Source organism: Mauremys reevesii, linkage group 5, assembly GCF_016161935.1.
Source record: "Mauremys reevesii isolate NIE-2019 linkage group 5, ASM1616193v1, whole genome shotgun sequence".
Lineage (NCBI taxonomy): Eukaryota > Metazoa > Chordata > Testudines > Geoemydidae > Mauremys > Mauremys reevesii.
In genome coordinates, this window is record NC_052627.1 from 87,100,729 (window position 1) to 87,122,813 (window position 22,085).

Consider the following 22,085-nt stretch of genomic DNA (forward strand, 5'->3'; position numbering starts at 1 on the left):
TGTACTCCATAGACTTAACTTGATTTGAACCTGCAATTTATTCCATCACTGCTACAAGCCTCATCTATATTTCTTTCCTTTTATGAATAAACCTTTAGATTTTAGATTCTAAAGGATTGGTAACAATGTGATTTGTGGATAAGATCTGACTTGTATATTGACTTGGGTCTGGGGCTTGGTCCTTTGGGATCAGGAGAAGAGATGGTTACTCACCGTAGTAACTGTTGTTCTTCGAGATGTGTTGCTCCTATCCATTCCAGTCAGGTGTGCGCGCCGCGCGTGCACGGCTCTTCGGAACATTTTTACCCTAGCAACTCCGGCGGGCCGGCTGGCGCCCCCTGGAGTGGCGCCGCTATGGCGCCTGTTATATACCCCAGCCGGCCTGTCCGCTCCTCAGTTCCTTCTTGCCGGCTACTCCGACAGTGGGGAAGGAGGGCAGGTCTGGAATGGATAGGAGCAACACATCTCGAAGAACAACAGTTACTACGGTGAGTAACCATCTCTTCTTCTTCGAGTGATTGCTCCTATGCATTCCAGTCAGGTGATTCCCAAGCCTTACCTAGGCGGTGGGGTCGGAGTGAGACGTGGCGGAGTGTAAAACCGCGGAGCCGAAGGCTGCGTCGTCTCGAGACTGCTGCACCAACGCGTAGTGGGAGGCGAAGGTGTGGACAGAAGACCAGGTAGCCGCTCTACAGATGTCCTGGATGGGGACATGGGCCAGGAAGGCAGCCGACGAGGCTTGCGCCCTCGTGGAGTGAGCGGTGAGGCGGCTTGGTGGCACACGAGCAAGCTCGTAGCATGTGCGGATACATGCCGTCACCCAGGAGGAAATCCTTTGTGAGGAGACCGGCTCGCCCTTCATGCGGTCGGCGACTGCGATAAACAGCTGGGTCCAACGTCGGAAGGGTTTCGTCCGCTCTATGTAAAAGGCAAGTGCCCTGCGGATGTCCAGGGTGTGCAGCTGTTGCTCACGAAGTGAGGCGTGCGGCTTCGGGAAGAAAACCGGGAGGAAAATGTCCTGGTTGAGGTGGAAGGCCGACACCACCTTAGGGAGGAAGGCCGGATGTGGTCGAAGCTGCACCTTGTCTCCATGGAAGACGGTGTATGGTGGACCAACCGTTAGGGCCCGGAGCTCAGAGACTCGTCTCGCTGATGTAATTGCGACGAGGAAGGCTGTCTTCCAGGAGAGGTAGAGCAGAGAGCACGTGGCCAGAGGCTCGAAGGGCGGACCCATAAGCTTGGCCAGGACGAGGTTCAAATCCCAGGCCGGGGCAGGACGCCGCACCGGCGGGTACAAGTGGTCCAGGCCTTTAAGGAAGCGGGAAACCATCTGGTTGGAGAAGATGGACCGACCTTCCACAGATGGACGAAAGGCGGACACTGCTGCCAGGTGTACCCTCAGGGAGGAGACCGCAAGACCTTGCTCCTTAAAGTACCAGAGGTAGTCCAGGATGGTAGGGACAGGGACTACGAATGGATTGAGTCCTCGTTGGTCACACCAGAGCACGAATCGCTTCCATTTTGCAAGGTAAGTGGAGCGAGTGGAAGGCTTTCTGCTCTCTAGCAGGATGTGCTGTACTGCCACCGAACAGCCCCGCTCTGCGTGGGTCAACCACGCAGGTACCAGGCTGTAAGATGGAGGAACTGCAGGTTCGGATGGCGGAGTCTGCCGAAGTCCTGTGTGATGAGGTCCGGCCATAACGGAAGGGGGATGGGATCCCAAACGGAGAGCTCGAGGAGCAGGGTGTACCAATGCTGCCTCGGCCAGGCCGGAGCGACGAGTATGACGCAGGCCCTGTCCCTCCGAAGCTTCTGTAGCACTCGGTGTACGAGCGGGAACGGAGGGAAGGCATAGAGGAGGTGATCCTTCCAGGAATAAAGGAAGGCGTCCGACAGGGAGCCCGGCGAGCGACCCTGGTACGAGCAGAACAGGTGGCACTTCCTGTTCGCCTTGGAGGCGAATAGGTCTATCCGGGGAAACCCCCACCTCCGGAAGATTGTGTGCACGACATCGGGACGGAGAGACCACTCGTGGGAGAGGAACGACCTGCTGAGATGGTCGGCCAGCATGTTCTGCACTCCCGGAAGAAAGGACGCTTCCAGGTGAATCGAGTGGGTCACGCAGAAGTCCCACAGGAGCATCGCTTCCTTGCAGAGGAGGGAGGAGCGGGCTCCGCCCTGCTTGTTCACGTAGAACATTGCCGTCGTGTTGTCCATGAACACTGTCATGCAGCGGCCTTGCAGGTGGGTGCGGAAGGTGTGACACGCCAAACGGATCGCTCGCAGCTCGCGAATGTTGATGTGTAGAGCGAGCTCTTGGGGTGACCAAAGACCTTGGGTGTGTAGGTCGCCCAGGTGAGCTCCCCAGCCGAGCGCTGAGGCATCCATGGTCAGAGTGGCGGATGGGCGAGGAGGGTGGAACGGGACTCCCGCACACACGACCTCCGGGTCTAGCCACCAGTTGAGGGACTCGAGGGTTGGCTTGTGACTGTGACCACCATGTCGATGGGATCTCGATGCGGCCGGTACACCGACGCTAGCCAGGACTGGAACGGGCATAGGTGGAGCCGCGCGTACGCGGTGACATACGTACAGGATGCCATGTGGCCCAGGAGGCGGAGGCAGGATCGCACCGTCGTGGTAGGGAAGGTGACGAGGTCTCTGATGATGGAGACCATTGTCTGGTGCCGCGATCGTGGCAGGCAGGCCCTGGCCAACGTGGAGTCGAGAACCGCTCCAATGAACTCCACCCGCTGCGACGGAATCAATGAGGACTTCTCGGCATTGATGAGAAGACCGAGTCGTTGAAAGAGGAACAGGATTTCTGTCATCTGGTCCATTACCAGCCGCCAAGACTTTCCGCGAATCAGCCAGTCGTCGAGATACGGGTAGACGTGCATCTGACGATGGCAGAGGGCTGCGGCAACCACCGCCATGCATTTGGTAAACACCCTCGGTGCGGTGGATAGGCCGAATGGTAGCACTGCGAACTGGTAGTGCACGTTGTTGACTACGAACCGCAGGTAGCGTCGATGGGGAGGGTAGATCGCAACATGGAAGTACGCGTCCTTCATGTCGAGGGCGGCAAACCAGTCTCCCGGATCCAGAGAGGGAATGATGGTCCCCAGGGTGACCATGCGGAACTTGGGCTTGAGCAGATACTTGTTTAGCTCTCGAAGGTCCAGTATAGGACGTAGCCCTCCTTTCGCTTTGGGGATGAGAAAATAACGGGAATAGAATCCCCTGCCCCGCCTGTCTTGAGGCACTGCCTCTATGGCACCCACGCTCAACAGAGTCTGGACCTCTTGTAAGAGGAATTGCTCGTGAGAGGGGTCCCTGAAGAGGGACAGGGAGGGTGGGTGGGAAGGGGGGGGCGAAACAAACTGAAGGCGGTGTCCCGACTGGATTGTTTGGAGCACCCAGTTGTCCGTAGTTATATGGGACCACGCCGAAAAGAAATGGGAGAGGCGGTTGCAAAACAAAAGGGTAGGATCCGGTGGAGAGACTGATGGGCCGTCCTCGGGCGTCCCATCAAAAGGCCTGCTTGGAGCCTTGCGGGGCCTTGGAAGGGGCCTGGGTCTGGTTGCGCCTGTTGCCGGATGGACGATGGCGATTTAGGCCCGCTCGCCTGCTGTTGTAAGGGCGATACCGATGCTGAGAGAAAGGCCGTGAGGGTTGCTGCCTGAAGGACCGGAGCTGTGGTGCTGGTGTGTGCATCCCGAGGGTGCGGATCGCTACGCGACCGTCCTTCAGGGTCTGGATCCGGACATCAGTTTTCTCGGAAAAGAGACCCTGGGTGTCAAATGGCAGGTCCTGCAATGTGTACTGCACCTCCGGTGGCAGTGTGGAGGACTGCAGCCAGGAGATGCGCCGCATCGTCACTCCTGAGGCTAGGGTCCGAGCTCCCGAGTCCGCGGAGTCAAGGGCGGCCTGGATGGAGGACCTGGAAGATTTCTTCCCCTCATCCAACAACGCCGAGAACTCTTGGTGGGAGGCTGTTGGGAGCAGCTCTGTAAACTTTGCCAGGGACACCATGATGTCATACGTGTACCTGGCGAGGAGGGCCATCTGGTTGGCGATGCGAAGTTGCAGGCCTCCGGCCGAGTAGACCTTGCGGCCTAACAGGTCCATTCGCCGCGCCTCCTTTGACTTTGGCGCAGGGGCGGGTTGACCATGCCTCTCCCTGTCGTTGACCGACTGCACGACCAACGAGTCTGGGGTCGGGTGAGTATACAAATACTCATAGCCCGTAGGGGGGACTGAGTACTTGTGCTCGACCCCGCGGGCCGTAGGAGAGATGGATGCCGGCGACTGCCAGAGCGTGGTGGCGTTCTTCTGGATTGTCCGAATGAATGGTAAGGCCACCTGTACTGGAGCCTCCGCTCCAATGACGTTCGTGACGGGGTCCTCATCCTCCTGGACCTCTGCTACGGGGAGATCTATGGCCTTCGCCACGCGGCGAAGGAGGTCTTGGTGGGCCCTCAGGTCTATCGGTGGAGGATCCTTGGCAGATGCTCCGGCCACCGCCTCGTCTGGTGACGACGACGAGGACAAGCCCTGGACGACAGCCTCCGTGGATGGATCTTCCAGCGGTTGATCGGCTGGCTCGGGCTGAGGATGCCTCTGGGGGTCAGGCGGTACCGAAACCGAACCCGGTGGCAAAGGGGGCGGTCGGCTGACGGTGGCCTCCGGTACCCTGCGCTCAGAGGCAGGGGCTCTTGGAGGAAAGGGTACCCCTTGAGTGTCGTATTGGGCCCAGGGGACCCAGAAGCCCCACTGTTGTGCACCCTGAGGCTGGCCCTGCGGAGTAGGAGGCAGGTGCCCGTTGCTGTCTGCCCTGGAAGCGACCGACGCAGGGCGGGAAGGCCATGGGGGTGCAGAGGCGCTGACGGACTGCGCCGTGGAAAGAGGCAGTCTGGCCCCGGACGGTGCCAAGGATCGGTGCCGGGCATCATCGTATCGGGATGGTGACCAAGACCAACGTCCGCCGCGGTGCCAGGAGCTCGACCGGTGCCGGGAGCTCGACCGGGATCCGGACCTGCGGTGCCGGGAGCGGCTGCGCGAGTCACGGTGCCGGGAACGGTGCCAGGAAGCAGACCTCCGTCGGTACCGGCGCGAAGGCGATTGGGACCTGGAGCGACGCCGGGAGTGCGACCGGTACCGCGATGTTGAACGGTACCGGGACTGCGACCGGCGTCGGGATGGCGACCGGTACCACGATGGTGAGCGGCGCCGGGATCTTGAGCGGCGGGACGGTGACCTGCGTCGGGACCGTGAACGAGACCGGGACTGGGAGCGCCGTCTGTGTCGTCTGTCCGGAGAGGGGGGCCGGATCATCATTGCCGGCTTTCCCGCCGATACAACAGCCCGCACCGGCGGTGCCGGGGGCCGGAGGCTCGGAGCCTCTGTGAGCTCTATGAGCTCGCATGCCGTAGAGAAAGTCTCAGGCGTGGATGGCAGCCGAAGCTCAACCGCGGTAGGTGCCGGGGAGCATGGCGGTGCCGGACTCGACGGCCCTTGCGGCGCCGGAGTCACCGGCCCGGTGCACGTCCTGTGCACGGCCACAGCGGGGACCGCAGGTGGCGTAATTGACTTGGCTGCTGGGCCCTCAGCGTGGGACTTGGCAGCTGCCTTTGCCGTCTTGCGCTTCTTTGATGGCGACAGGGAACGGTGCCGGGCCTTCGGTGCCGCTGGCTGAGGTCGCGGAGCCTCGGTGCCGGAGCGGCTCGGGGCCGCCGGTGCGCTCCGCACCGATGTAGTCTTCGGTGCCGGCGCGGACGGTGCCAGGGGCTGGAGCGATGCCTCCATTAGGAGCTGCTTTAACCTAATGTCCCGCTCCTTACGCGTCTGGGGTTTGAAAGCGGAGCAGATAGGGCACTTATCTGTCCTGTGACTCTCTCCGAGGCAACGGAGGCAGGAGTCGTGAGGATCCCCGACTGGCATAGGCCGCTGGCAAGATGCGCAGGGCTTAAACCCGGTGCTTTGGGCATGAGCCCGCACCGGGAGAGGAAAGGGAGGGGGAACCCCCCCTTATCCTTATCCTAAAACTAACAGAACTATCTACACTAAGTAATGAAAGAACTATATACAGGAAAAAGTAGCGAGAGCTAGGGTTGTGGAAGACAGAGAGCACTCCACAGTTCCAACTGGCCGTCACGGGCGGTAAGAAGGAACTGAGGAGCGGACGGGCCGGCTGGGGTATATAACAGGCGCCATAGCGGCGCCACTCCAGGGGGCGCCAGCCGGCCCGCCAGAGTTGCTAGGGTAAAAATGTTCCGAAGAGCCGTGCACGCGCAGCGCGCACACCTGACTGGAATGCATAGGAGCAATCACTCGAAGAAGAACCTTTTTTCTTTTACTGGGGTATTGGTTTTCATAACCATTCATCCCCATAAGGTGCAGTGCTGGTGGTGATACCGGGAAACTGGAGTGTCTAAGGTAATTGTTTGTATGACTTCTGGTTAGCCAGTGGAATAAAACCGAAGTCTTCTCTGTTTGGGTGCTTTGGTGTGCAAAGGAACCCCAGCCTTGGGCTGTGACTGCCCTGCTCTAAGCAATTTGTCCTGAATTGATACTCTCACTAGTGTCCCACACAAGGCTGCCTCATTACAGCTAGTACTTCCTGTTTCCCAACACAAGCTTCACAGCACATGGAAAAGCCTTAGAGTTCTTTGTCCACAGGCATGCCCCTACATGGCTTGCTGACTCATCAGGTGTAATCCCTGGCTTTTTCAATGGGTTTATTGTACAACTGATGTCTCTTGATGGGCCATCAAGTTGGCTTAGTGCTAATAACATTCTGTCTGGGGGTGTCACCCAGAAACATAGCACAAGATTGGAAATAAAGTATACTATACATATCTATAACTAACAATACAAAGGTAATACAAATATATAAACAAGATTAAGAACATAAGAACGGCCATACTAGGTCAGACCAAAGATCCATCTAGCCCAGTATCCTGTCTGCCAACAGTGGCCAATGCCAGGTGCCCCAGAGGGAGTGAACCTAACAGGTAATGCTCAAGTGATCTCTCTCCTGCCATCCATCTCCACCATCTGACAAACAGAGGCTAGGGACACCATTCCTTACCCATCCTGGCTAATAGCCATTAATGGACTTAACCTCCATGAATTTATCCAGTTCTCTTTTAAACGTTGTTATAGTCCTAGCCTTCACAACCTCCTCAAGCAAAGAGTTCCACAAATTGACTGTGCGCTGTGTGAAGAAGAACTTCCTTTTATTTGTTTTAAACCTGCTGCCCATTAATTTCATTTGGTGGCCCCTAGTTCTTGTATTATGGGAATAAGTAAATAACTTTTCCTTATCTACCTTCTCCACATCACTCATGATTTTATATACCTCTATCCTATCCCCCCTTAGTCTCCTCTTTTCCAAGCTGAAAAGTCCTAGACTCTTTAATCTCTCTTCATATGGGACCCGTTCCAAACCCCCAATCATTTTAGTTGCCCTTCTCTGAACCTTTTCTAGTGCCAGTATATCTTTTTTGAGATGAGACAACCACATCTGTACGCAGTATTCAAGATGTGGGCGTACCATGGATTTATATAAGGGCAATAATATATTCTCCGTCTTATTCTCTATCCCTTTTTTAATGATTCCTAACATCCTCTTTGCTTTGTTGACTGCCTCTGCACACTGCATGGACGTCTTCAGAGAACTATCCACGATGACTCCAAGATCTTTTTCCTGATTTGTTGTAGCTAAATTAGCCCCCGTCATATTGTATGTAAAGTTGGGGTTATTTTTTCCAATGTGCATTACTTTACATTTATCCACATCAAATTTCATTTGCCATTTTGTTGCCCAATCACTTAGTTTTGTGAGATCTTTTTGAAGTTCTTCACAGTCTGCTTTGGTCTTAACTATCTTGAGCAGTTTAGTATCATCTGCAAACTTTGCCACCTCACTGTTTACCCCTTTCTCCAGATCATTTATGAATAAGTTGAATTGGATTGGTCCTAGGACTGACTCGTGGGGAACACCACTAGTTACCCCCTCCAGTCTGAGAATTTACCATTTATTCCTACTCTTTGTTCCCTGTCTTTTAACCAGTTCTCAATCCATGAAAGGACCTTTCCTTTTATTCCATGACAACTTAATTTATGTAAGAGCCTTTTCTGAGGGACCTTGTCAAAGGCTTTCTGGAAATCTAAGTACACTATGTCCATTGGATCCTCCTTGTCCACATGTTTGTTGACCCCTTCAAATAACTCTAATAGATTAGTAAGACACAATTTCCCTTTACAGAAACCATGTTGACTTTTGTCCAACAATTTATGTTCTTCTGTGTGTCTGACAATTTTATTCTTTACTATTGTTTCAACTAATTTGCCTGGCACTGACGTTAGACTTACTGGTCTGTAATTGCCAGGACCAGCTCTAGAGCCCTTTTTAAATATCGGCATTACATTAGCTATCTTCCAGTCATTGAGTACAGAAGCTGATTTAAAGGACAAGTTACAAACCATTTGAATTCTTTTAGAATTCTTGGGTGAATGCCATCTGGCCCCAGTAACTTGTCACTGTTAAGTTTATCAATTAATTCCCAAACCTCCTCTAGTGACACTTCAATTTGTGACAGTTCCTCAGATTTGTCACCTAGAAAAGCCGGCTCAGGTTTGGGAATCTCCCTAACGTCCATAGCTGTGAAGACTGAAGCAAAGAATTTATTTAGTTTCTCCACAATGACTTTATCGTCTTTAAGCGCTCCTTTTGTATCTCGATCATCCAGGGGCCCCACTGGTTGTTTAGCAGGCTTCCTGCTTCGGATGTACTTAAAAAACATTTTGTTATTATCTTTTGAGTTTTTGGCTAGCCGTTCTTCAAACTCCTCTTTGGCTTTTCTTATTATATTTTTATACTTAATTTGGCAGTATTTATGCTCCTTTCTATTTACCTCACTAGGATTTGACTTCTACTTTTTAAAAGATGCCTTTTTATCTCTCACTGCTTCTTTTACATGGTTGTTAAGCCACGGTGGCTGTTTAGTTCTTTTACTGTGTTTCTTAATTTGAGGTATACATTTAAGTTGAGCCTCTATTATGGTGTCTTTAAAAAGCATCCATGCAGCTTGCAGGGATTTCACTTTAGTCACTGTACCTTTTAATTTCTGCTTAACTAACCCTCTCATTTTTGCATAGTTCCCCTTTTCAAAGTTAAAAGCTACAGTGCTGGGCTGTTGAGATGTTCTTCCCACTACAGGGATGTTAAATGTTATTATATTATGGCCACTATTTCCAAGCGGTCCTGTTATAGTTACTTCTTGGACCAGCTCCTGCACTCCACTCAAGACTAAATCAAGAGTTGCCTCTCCCCTTGTGGGTTCCCATACCAGATGCTCCAAAAAGCAGTCATTTAAAGTATCGAGAAATTTTGTCTCCGCATTTCGTCCTGAGGTGACATGTTCCCAGTCAATATGGGGATAATTGAAATCCCCCACTATTACTGAGTTCTTAATTTTGATAGCCTCTCTAATTTCCCTTAGCATTTCATCATCACTATCACTGTCCTGGTCAGGTGGTCGATAATAGATCCCTGATGTTATATTCTTATTAGAGCATGAAGTTACTATCCATAGAGATTCTATGGAACATGTGGATTCACTTAAGATTTTTATTTCATTTGATTCTACATTTTCTTTCACATATAGTGCCACTCCCACCCCCCACCCCCTGCATGACCTGTTCTGTCCTTCTGATATATTTTGTACCCCGGAATGATTGTGTCCCATTGAGTGTCCTCAGTCCACCAGGTTTCTGTGATGCCTATTATATCAATAGCCTCCTTTATCACGAAGCACTCTAGGTCACCCATCTTATTATTTAGACTTCTAGCATTTGTGTACAAGCACTTTAAAAACTTTTCACTGTTTATTTGTCTGCCCTTTTCTGATGTGTCCAATTCTTTATGTGAATGTTTCTCGTCTGATCTGGCCCTTACATTATCCTCTTCCATCCTGTGCTCCTGACTGTAACCTAGAGAATCTCTATCAATAGACTCTCCTCTAAGATAAGTCTCTGTCCGATCCACGTGCTCCTCTGCAACAGTCGGCTTTCCCCCATCTCCTAGTTTAAAAACTGCTCTGCAAGCAGTCTGGTTCCTCTTTGGTTTAGATGGAGCCCACCTCTCCTGTATAGGCTCCCCCCATTCCAAAAGTTTCCCCAGTTCCTAATGAATGTAAACCCCTCCTCTCTACACCATCGTCTCATCCACACATTGAGACTTTGAAGTTCTGCCTGCCTACCTGGCCCTGCGCATGGAACTGCCACCATAGAGGTCCTGGATTTCAGTCTCTTCCCTAGCAGCCTAAATTTGGCCTCCAGGACATCTCTCCTACCCTTCCCTATGTCATTGGTGCCTACGTGTACCATGACCGCCGGCTCCTCCCCAGCACTACACATAAGTCTATCCAGATGCCTTGAGAGATCCACAACCTTTGCACCAGGCAGACAAGTCACCATACGGTTGTCTCATCATCACAAACCCAGCTATCTATGTTTCTAATGATCGAATCTTCCATTACTAACAACTGCCTTTTCCTAGTGACTAGAGTTCCCTGCCCCGGAGAGGTAACCTCAGTGTGAGAGGATATCCTAACACCATCTGGAAGGAGGGTCCCAACTATAGGAAGGTTTCCCTATGCTCCCGTTGACTGCTCTGCTTCCCTGGGCCTTTCATCCTCCTCAACAGTGCAGGGCCTGTCTGACTGGAGGTGGGACAATTCTACAGTGTCCCGGAAAGCCTCATCAACATACCTCTCTGCCTCCCTTAGCTCCTCCAATTCCACCATCCTGGCCTCCAAAGCCCATATGCAGTCTCTAAGGGCCAGGAGCTCCTTGCACCGAATGCACACATATGCCCCCACGCACAGGGCAGGTAATCATACATGCTGCACTCGGCGCAATAAACTGGATAGCCACCACTCTGCTGCTGGGCTTCTGCCTGCATTGTCTCCTGCAGCTACCTAGTTAATGAAAGGGTATTGTTTAAATCAAGACTTTTGAATGTAGTTTAGTTTACAGGTTTTAAAGAACAGCAAGTGAACCTTGCCCCCTTCCCACTCTCGTTCCAAAATCCCTTGCGAAACTCCCTGTTAGCACTCCCTGTTCGCAAAGCTCCCTGATTATCATACTTGGGAAATCATAACATTTTTACTCACACCTTACACAGCATATCTAGCTTCATTCATTCCAATTTTAAAACATTGGTATTAATAATATCATAAATGGTCACCCATATTCCATACTGTGTCATAGAGCCTCCTTTAGGTTGTCTAGAACTTCTTGATGAGTTAATGTACTGAACTCTAGGAATGCAGGTGGGCTGTTGGTTGGGGATATAGACAGAGCAGATCCAGGCTGTTTGAGAAGGCTTCTCAAATGTGAATGATCTTTACAGTGAAGCGGAATGATAGTTCTTTGCAACACTTGGTGCTCTGCTCCGCTCTGATGCAGATTGTGGGCATTCAGGATTGATGAAGTGGTTTACCACCCTGATAGCTCCTTGGGGTGGGATTTGCCAGGCTCAGTGAAGGTTGATAGAAAGGTTCTCTTGACCTGAAATATAGCCTATGCCTAAGCTCTGAGGAATCTGTTACGTTTCATCTTGTCTGACTCAGCCTTTATTTTCAGCCATCGGCACTTGAGTTTCTGCCCCTCTCTCCTCATGTGGCACATAGTGTCAGAAAACTAAGAAGCTCTGTGTGGGTGATGGGGAAGAAAGGGCTGTTTGGGAGCCAGTGTGTCAACGGCCATGGCTAGTGTAGAATGATAATAATTCACCAAGTATTTGACTCCTCATCCTGTGGGTAGGATGCTATTGTTCTTTATCAGGCTTTTTGGAGAAGTTGTTGGAATCCATGAGCTTCATGGACCAATCATCATCATTGATCTTTTTATTGCCTGGCTGCTGAAAGGTCTCTGACCACTGTCTTAATAAGGTGATGGTCTGTCCAAGACTGTGGCTGGGTTGTAAAGTCTCCTACCTTGACGTCTAGGCCAAAGATCAAGTCCAGGGTGTAGCCAGTTGTGTGGGCTGAACCAGAGATGACCTGGGAAAGTCCTAAGGAGGCAAGTGAGGAAATGAGTTTTGGGGCTTTTGCATCTGCGACCTTGTCAATATGTGTGTTGAAATCTCTCAGGATGACATGGCTGGGTTATTTCACCACCACTGCCAACAAGGAGTGAGCTCCTTTATGAATGCTTTTGTCTGAGGTGGTGTATAAATGAGCATACAATCTAAGGTGGTATTGGAATTATTAAAATATTAGAAATTATTAATATTTATATGCTATGGGAGACCACCAGACATTAATTTAACCATAAATTCCTTTATTAAGTCCAAAGGACAAATGGCATTTTACACAACTGCTCTAAACATGCCTAAGAGTCTAAAAACAAGCAGACGCTACTCCCAACACAGTAACAAAGTATTCATAAGCATGTGATCAGTATACTTACACATAGGCCAGATCTAGGGAAAACCATTTCATTCTGGCATATTCCAGCATGATCAGGTAGGGTCTGACAAAGAACCCTCAGATTCATAACCCTTTTTATATCCTTTAACAAACCAATGATGTTATTGCCAATTACCGACTTCAGCTAAAAACTCAATTTGAGACACTTCACCCCTCATTCCACTCTTAATACAGATAAGATTTACAACCTCCTTTTTTCCCAAGGATTTTCCTCCCCTCCTTCTTGGTTATCAACAGTTTTTCTATTGCACCTGGGTTCACATAGGCCCTAACTTTTGAGATAACACTGGCATGTGGGGTAGGAAGATTTATGTTGGCTCCTTTTAAGACAGATTCGTTTTGTCTTTTTTAAAACCATCTGCAGTCACTCCTATCAGTCAGAGACCTTCTTTTTAGAAACTTCCCCTTATCTCATTAGTTATTCTTTGAACCAGGCATCCTCCCTACTTCATTCCTTCTGGCCTTATAGCTTAATATTTTCAAGGCCTTCTTTTTACTTGCTAACCAGGGCCTTTCTTTACAACACATACATATTTCCTTAACCAAACAAGCCAACTTTAATTCTTTAATTTCATATTTATTCTACAGGTGGCTTTGGCTCCAATTTCTACTCTTAGATGAATAAATCTAAATGAAGTTGTCTTACCTAAGACACCTCTTGCAGTTAATGTTTGCAGAAAGGATGAGTGTAGTGCTGCCTGACATCTTGTCCTGACTAGATGTATAATGTACCGAGTGTCCTGGGGAGACAAGGTATGCGAGCACAGGGCTCGCAGTGTCATCCAGCTACATTCTTGGTGATGCACGATATATTGGGTGCTTCATCATGGATGACGTCTTGTATTTTTTGTTGAGTGTCAGTGTGCTCAACTCTGTACAGAACATAAAAAAAGACAAGGAGCCTTATTCTCATTTCACATATAGTGGTGTGAATTTGGAGTAACTCTATTGAAATCAAAGGAGCTATAATAGTGTAAAACATGAATAGTGACAATAAAGTGCTTGGGGACTAGGAAGTGGATTCAACCCACAGCAGTGCAGTTTTTCTGATACATATCTAATAGTATTAGATGCTGGAGTAACACTGATAGGTTTAATGAAAGAAATATGGTTTGAGGTGGGATTTGATACAAAGGTTGGGAGAGAAAGTTTATACCAAAGATAGAAGTTGTTCCTAGTGTAATTTAGTTACAAATATTGTGCCCTTGAACGAGAACATCACTTGGCAAAAGTAAAGTTCATGTTATAATCCAGATAGGTAGCAGAACCAGTTCAGAATACAGCAAACCAACTCTTTTCAAACCAAATTTTCAGCCAGATGCGCTCTCTCCACTCAACTGTTGTTCCAATGCTCTGTTACGCTAAGGACCAGATTATCTGGTTCAACTAAGATGTGTGTGCTTGATGTAGGATCCAAGAAGGAGAGGCAAAAGTGGCTTTAAATATATTTTAAAAACCTCATTGGGAAAAGTCTCCTTGATTACTTTGCTGCTGCTTAAAGTGGCAGAAACAGTATAAATAGCATATAGTGCTTATGAGCAGCTGTAAGCTATCTATGACCTTCACTTTGATGTGTAGTTTGTACATTATAGGGATCTTGGGATAGTAAAAATGATTAAGCACTAGTATGATTATACACCATCATTTTCTTAACTTGATTTTTCTTTAGTTGTATAAGACTTAGCCTGCTGTTTCCACCATTAAATCAGGAGTGGATTTTCAGTCAGAATGCTTTCAAATCTTTATTTTTGTTGACACCTATTTAACAGAAATACATAATTGACATGTTAGAGAATGGAGCCTTTGTTAAAGTTCAGCACCCCACCCCCTTCAGTTAAGGTGTGAGAGCTAACAACAGCTGGGAAATACAAGAGGTCTCACAAGTAAACCAGTGAAGATCAGAATTGATGTTCTTGATAGTTCTTGGATAAAAAACATAAAACAAAACATTGTGATGTTGCACTCTATATGATTTTATGAAAATATGCTAATGTAACTGGAATATGGTTCATGCAAAAGGTCTCTTGTAAGGTATCATTACAAAGCTTATAATCTACTGACTGTGGTCATCCTATTTATATAAATGTATCACTCTTGTATCTGAAACTAGAAATATGAAATATAACTCTGAGGGCCTATTGTAATTATGCAAAGTGTGGGCCGTGAATGGTGGTTTGGAATCTTGATGACTCCCATTAACCATGACAATTGACTGCAGAAGACTTTTACCTGTAAGTTTTCCTGTATACGTGTGTGCTGGCAAGTGGGTACTGAAGTCTTACAGTGACATGTGATCATGATACCTGAACTGGAATCCATCTTTAACCTTGTGCTTTTCCATTGAGAAGGGTGGGGTGGGAACCCAGAGGGACAAAGGATTCCTGCCTTATGCAAAAGATATATAAATGGGTGGAACCAGAACAAAGGGGGAGCCATCATGAGGAATGCCCTAGCTACCACCTGAGCTGGAACAAGGGCTGTACCAGGGGAAAGGATTGTGCCCAGACTAGGAAGGTATCCAGTCTGTGAAAGAAATGTATTGAAACATCTGAGGGTAAAATCTTATCTGTATTCAGTTTCTTACTGTATTAGACATAGACTTGCATGTTTTGTTTTATTTTGCTTGGTAATTCATTTTGTTCTGTCTGTTACTTCTTGGACTCGCTTAAATCCTACTTTCTGTTTTTAATAAAATCACTTTTTAATTATTAATTAACTCAGAGAATGTATTAATACCTGGGGGAGCAAACAGCTGTGCATATCTCTCTATCAGTGTTATAGAGGGCAGTTTATGAGTTTACCCTGTTTAAGCTTTATACAGGGTAAAATGAATTTATTTGGGTTTAGACCCCATTGGGTGTTGGGCATCTGAGTGTTAAAGACAAGAACTCTTCTGTGAGCTGCTTGCAGGTAAACCTGCAGCTTTAGGACAAGTAATTCAGACCCTGGGTCTGTGTTGGAGCAGACGGGAGTGTCTAGCTCAGCAAGACAGGGTGCTGGGGTCCTGAGCTGGCAGGAAAAGAAGGGGCAGACGTACTCTTGGCACATCACTTGGCAGCTCCCAAGGGGGTCTCTCTGATATAACCCATCACAATTATATTTAAAAAAATCCTCCCAGACCTTACTCATCATAAAGAAGTAAAATATTGCAAAATGGCACAAGCCCGATTTACAAAAATTGCAGGTCACCTTCAAGAGCCACAAAGTGGATTGAGATGGATCCACAGTCCTTTCTGCACTCCGGCTCCATCTGAGCAGGCTCCCGCCCATTAGTTCCCTTACCAATAGGTGCCCTCCACTCCCCTTTAGTGAGAGAGAAGATTCCAATCTGCAAAGGGGAAACCATGCCAATAAATGGTAAGATAGTCAGTGATGGTTTGCTCTGCACATTTGTGAGGGGGAGAATCTGGCAAAGTTTGGAAGTAGAGGGGATTATTATTTTTATTTATTTATTTATGTTATAGGTACATGTTTATGTTTCCTGGAAAACGTTTGGCTTGTAAATGTCACAAAAAACGTACACTGGAGATTTCTAACTGGAATCTGAGAACAACCTGTCACTAGGCTCCGTTGCCAGGCTCTGAGCAGTCTGATAGTGCTAAAATATCCTGGTCAGATGACTGAAGTAAAACTTAATCTAGTGTGACCAGAAGTGTTGACTATGATCCAAAATATTGCTCAGACTACAAGACAAAACAATTATCATATTAACCAGACTCGAGATGTACACTTGATATATCTTCTGGGTTCCGTTTCATCCTGTTTCACCCAAGCTCAAGATTGGGTCTTTTTCTAAAAGATATACGCTAGTTTAAACAGGAATTAATTCAGGGTAGTCCTATGGCCTGTGTTAAACAAGAGGTCAGTCTAGATTACCAGAATGATCTCCTCTGTCTTTATAATCTATGAATCCCAAATCCATCTAGCTTTACCACAGCTGGCAATCTTACTGGTGCAACAGCTGCTATTTTGGCAAACATCAGGGACAAGAACCTTTGTAGCTTAAGCTAAAAAGCCAGGCTCCCTAGCTGAAAGACATAATGGATTAGACAGACAGACTATATATGTATGCCCACACCTTGAATGCCCCATCTCAAAAAAGATAGATTGGAATTGGAAAAGGTTCAGAAAAGGGCAACAAAAATTATTAGGGGTATAGAACGGCTTCTGTATAAGGAGAGATTAATAAGACTGGGACTTTTCATCTTGGAAAAGAGGCGACTAAGGGGGGATATGATAGAGATCTATAAAATCATGAGTGGTATATAGAAAGTAAATAAGGAAGTGTTATTTACTCCTTCTCATAATACAAGAACAAGGGGCCACAAAATGAAATTTGGTAGCAGGTTTAAAACAAACACAAGAAAGTATTTTTTCAAGCAACGCACTGTCAACCTCTGGAACTCCTTGCCAGAAGGTGTTGTGAAGGCCAAGACTATAACAGGGTTCAAAAGGGAGCTAGATGGACTCATGGAAGATAGGTCCATCAATGGCTATTAGCCAGGATGGGCAGGAAGGATGTCCCTAGCCTCTGTTTGCCAGAAGCTGGGATTGGGTGACAGGGCATGGATCACTTGATCATAACCTGTCTGTTCATTCCCCTGGGGACACCTGCCATTGGCCACTGTCAAAGGACAGGATACTGGGCTTGATGGACCTTTGGTCTGACCCAGTATGGCCGTTCTTATATTCTTATTCATATCCTATGTGGATTGGGCACAGAGTGAGAACACAATGCATACTGATCAGTAGGTTACACTGGCACAAAAATCATAATCTGCAATTTCAAGAAGACTATTTTGGGATTGTGTATTTATTTGTTTGTTTAAAGTGTGTTCAGAACCTCAGCCTCAGGGTGCCTAACAGCAGCTAAATTTAAATAATTGCACAGGTACTAATGCCTCCAAAGCTACCCACATTTCAGGAAAGATGTGGGCAAACTGGAGAAAGAACAGCAACAAAAATGATTAAAGGCTTAGAAAACATGACCTATGAGGAAAGATTGAAAAAAATGGGTTTGTTTAGTCTGGAAAAGAGAAGACTCAGAGGGGACATGATAACAGTTTTCAGGTACGTAAAAGGTTGTTCCAAGGAGGAGGGAGAAAAATTGTTCTTAACCTCTGAGGACAGGATAAGAAGCAATGGGCTTAAATTGCAGCAAGGGAGGTTTAGGTTGGACATTAGGAAAAACTTCCCAACTGTCAGGGTGGTTAAGCACTGGAGTAAATTGCCTAGGGAGGCTGTGGAATCTCCATCATTGGAGATTTTTAAGAGCAAGTTGAACAAACACCTACCCACCTAGGGACTATTAGATATGACCATTAGACCATCTAGTCTGACTTCCTGTATAACACAAACCAAAGTAACATTGAGCAATGTTCCCTGTACACTCTGTGCACGTATGGCTGTGCAGCAATCCTGTATACACTTGAGAGGTGCATGTGGGCCCACCCCCACCCTGCAGCTCCCAGGGCCCATGCTCCCTCCAGCGAGGAGGGGAGGAACCCCCCCCAGGGGAAGCCCCCACCCCTTTCCATACACACAACCCTACACACACAGCCCACACAAAACCCCCATTTTGTCCTTGGGCTAGTATAAGCTGGCCCAAAGCCAGAAATATTTATTTTGAGTTTGTAGCCCATTCAGTGCAAAGAAAATTTAGAGGAAATGTTGGTATTGAACCCAATAATTTGTGTTTGACTGAAGCATATCTTCTAGAAAGGCATCCAGTCTGGATCTGAAGACAGAGATGGAAAATTCACCTCTTTCCTTTGGTAGATTGTTCCTATGGTTAATCACCATCACTATTAAAAAATGTGCTTTATTTCTAAATTTGAATTTGCCTGGTTTTAACTTCCAGTCATTGGTTCTTGTTACATTTTTCTCCACTAGACTGAAAAGCCCTGTAGTACCCAGTGTTTTCTTTCAGGTACCTATATACCATAATCAAGTCACTGCTCAGTCTTTTTGATAAGCTAAACAGATAAGTTGCTCCCTCTAAGGCATTTTTTTCCAGCCCTTGAATTGTTTCTGTAGCTCTTCTGTGCACCCTGTCCAATTTTTCAACATCTTTTAAAAATGTGAACACCAGAACCATGCCATATTCCAGTACCGGTCTCACCAATGGCGCATACAGAAGTAAAGTCACCTCCTTACTTCTACTCACTACTCTTCCATGCCAGCGGACCAAATTCAGTGATGAATCCTGGTCACGTGCCAGCTGAAGCATGTTGCGCATACACTAAGGGTATGTCTTCACTACCGGCCGGATCGGCGGGCAGCAATCAATCCAGTGGGGATCGATTTATCTGGTTTAGTCTAGATGCAATAAATCAATCCATGAGCACTCTCCCATCAACTCTTGTACTCCAGCTCAGTGAGAGGCGCAGGCGGAGTCAATGGGGGAGCGGCAGCAGTCGACTCATGGTAAGTCGATCTAAGTACCTCAACTTCAGCTACGTTATTCATGTAGCTGAAGTTGTGTAACTTAGATCGATTCCCCTAAACCCCTCAGTGTAGACCAGGCCTAAGGAGATTTATACAACAAAGGATCACATTAGCCTTTTTTTCCCAGAGTATCAGACAAGGAGCTCATGTCCAGCTGTTTCCTTTCAGAGTCACTGCTTTTCCTGATACAGTCCCCTGTTCGGTAGGTATGACCTAGATGTATGACCTGGCATTTGGCTGTATTAAAATGCATTTTGTATGAATGGGCCCAGCTTACTAAGTGATACAGATTGCTCTGTATGACTGCCCTGATCTCCTCATTATATACCACTCTATTAATCTTTGCATCATCCACAAAATGTATCAGCGATGATTTTATACTTATTTCCAGAGAATTGACGCAAATATTGAATAGCATCAGACCTAGTAGTGATCCCTACACAACCCCTCTAGAAACAACCCCATTTGATTATTATTCCTCATTTGGACATGGTCCCTGCCATAGTTCATGGCAGTTCTGTGCTCTGACCTTTATATCACAAAAATTCTGTCTCATTCGCTCCCTCTTGGTACTTAGCCAAGTTTCCAGTGACCCCATGACATCAATTTTCTCCAGATTCCGTGAAATCCACCAAATTGGTCTTGTCTTTTCTTTTTTTGTGAGAACTCTGCAGGATCACCTGACAACCCATTTGGACAAAAAAGCAGCAGCAGCAAAAAAAAAAAGTGTATTGAAAACTTAAAATGAAATAATCCTTTTCAGAAGTAGAGAATTCAATTTCAGTCTATTCTTCAGCCTTGTGAACACATCACAGCTGATAATATTCTAAGTACTATCACAATGGATCCACTGCTGTTCCATATACACGGCTGAAAAGGCAGGATCAAATTACTTGCTGCCAATGAAAGCCAAAAGTCCTTTCACTGGAAGAAAGAAATGAAGCATGAGACTGGTAAGATTTGGCAATGGACCGCTTTGACTGGACATAAGTATGTGATATATTTTTAAAATAGACAGCTTTGCCTCACTAGAAAAAGCAGGGGCAGTCTGAAATGCAGGTTGAGGGCTTTATTTTTGGTGCCTTGGGCTGGTAGCCAACCACCATTAAAGTAGATGGAACAATCCAAAATTAAGGCTGCAGTATAAAGTGTCTGCCTTTCCTTGGAGAGCACAATCTATCTCTCTCCTACTCTTACTCTCCGCCCTTGTTCTCTCTTTCATCATTCCTCCTCTCTTTCCCCTTCTTTCTACCATCCTCTTCCTCTCCTGGCCTTCTCTCACTCTCTTCCCTTTCGCCCCTCTTCTTCCGAAGATAAACCCACAGATCTCCACATAACCCTTATCCCTTCAGGGTATCTCTACACTGTAATAAGAGACCCACAACACTGGCACAGCTGGCCCAAGCCAGCTGACTCAATGCTTAGACTGTGGGGCTATAAAATTGCCATGTAGATGTTCAGGCTTGGTTTGGAGCCCTGTGGGTGTCTCAGAGTCTGGACACCAACCCAAACATGAATGTCTACATTGCAATTGTACAGCTCCCACCCCATTTCCCCCTTACATCCCTTGCAGTCCAAGCCCACAAGCCCAATTCAGCTGACCTGGGCTCTAAGACTCAGTGCCATGGATTTTTTAATCACAGTGTAAATATACCCTCAGAGACCCAGGATTGCTGTGAGGATGTATCCAACTGCTGACAAGTTCATCAGACCTTCAGGATCTTGGTGAGAAGTCAGCTGTTGGCTACTCCTGCAAGAGATCATTAGGATCATCTAGATTGGCCTCCTGCATTAACACAGGCCATACAGTTTCACTCTGTGATTCTTGCATCAAGCCAATAAGTTCTGATTGTTCTTAGGAGTCCCTCTAACTTTATACAAGTATCAGTTCCATTGCTTGACTCTTGTAGAGTGGAAGTGGAGTGCTTATGTTACACATACCAACCAGGAGCAGTTTTAAATTGGAGTTTCATTAAACTTGGTAGCCAAAAACAAACACAGCTTGCACTTTGCTCCAATTCTGCTGCTGCAACCAGAGCTGTCCCCTTGATCTCCTCAGCAGGCCTTCAATCCTTGAAAGGACAAGGCATAGGTAAATCTAACCCTCACATTCCCTTTTGAGTGCTGCACTCATGACAATGGAATCCAATACAGAGCCTTACAATGGACAATGCAACACCAGCAAGCCTTGTTTTATTCTTATCAAGAGGGAGCACCACCAAGTAATTTTAAAAGGCATATCTGTAGCAGTGGAACACCAGACATTTAAGATGACCTGCAAATAGGATATTAGGCTACACTTGAAGCTGAGAGCGCGATTCCCAACTTGGGTACACATACTTGTACTCAAGTAGCCACAGTAGCGCTGGCAGCAGCAATAGCTAACCACCCCGAGCACAAATCTGCCTGGCTCCTGTGGGTAAATAGTTGGGGTGGCTAGTCCATGCCACCACTCACCACTGCCCATGCTACTGCAGCTAAACTAGTATTGTTAGCATGCTAGCTCAATCAGATGTAGTATAGGTATGTCTGCGCAAGCTGGGAATCAAACCCTGAGTTCCAAGTGTAGACATAGCATTACTTTCCAAAAATTTTGAAACTCTCTAACAACTTATAGTACTCCCCAACTGCAGACCATGGATCGCTGGTGGTCCACAGAGCACTGGCTGGCCATCAGCAGAGAGCCGACTGATTATATGGTGCTAGCACTCCGTCTTGTTTCTAGCTACTACATTGCATTAAAGACAGCTGAAAATACATTAAATATTTTTCTAATATAATGTTTCTGTCTACATTATTGCCACAAGGATGTTATGGGATTGTAAACAGGAGATGAAGAGACCTGCTCTAAAGCAAATGGTATGAGACAATCTCTCTATTAAGATGTAGTCCACATTATGAAAAAGCTTAGCAACCTCTGCCATGGTCTATGTCAGAAATTATCCTGGGACCACGGCTACAACAACACTGTGCACAGGGATTGTCTGTGTCAGTTTTGTATTTTGTGTGCTTATCATGCTGATATTGATTGTGTGTAACTCTGTTGGTGCCAGGAAAAAAATCATTAATTAAAATTAAAATACCTGCTTTCACACCACCTTAGCTCATGTGTCACAGAAGCTTGAACCTCCAATA

At 47.1% G+C, this 22,085-nt stretch overlaps 1 long non-coding RNA gene across 1 annotated transcript in view; it reads right to left on the reverse strand.

Annotated features, from left to right (window-relative positions):
• Window positions 1-22,085, reverse strand: part of LOC120406827 — a 36,663-nt gene that overhangs the window by 4,082 nt on the left and 10,496 nt on the right. The window contains exons 3-4 of the long non-coding RNA XR_005599616.1: window positions 13,150-13,375; window positions 12,009-12,085 (exon numbers count right to left, since the gene is read on the reverse strand). This is a non-coding gene — a long non-coding RNA (uncharacterized LOC120406827). The remainder of the gene's footprint in view (window positions 1-12,008; window positions 12,086-13,149; window positions 13,376-22,085) is intronic.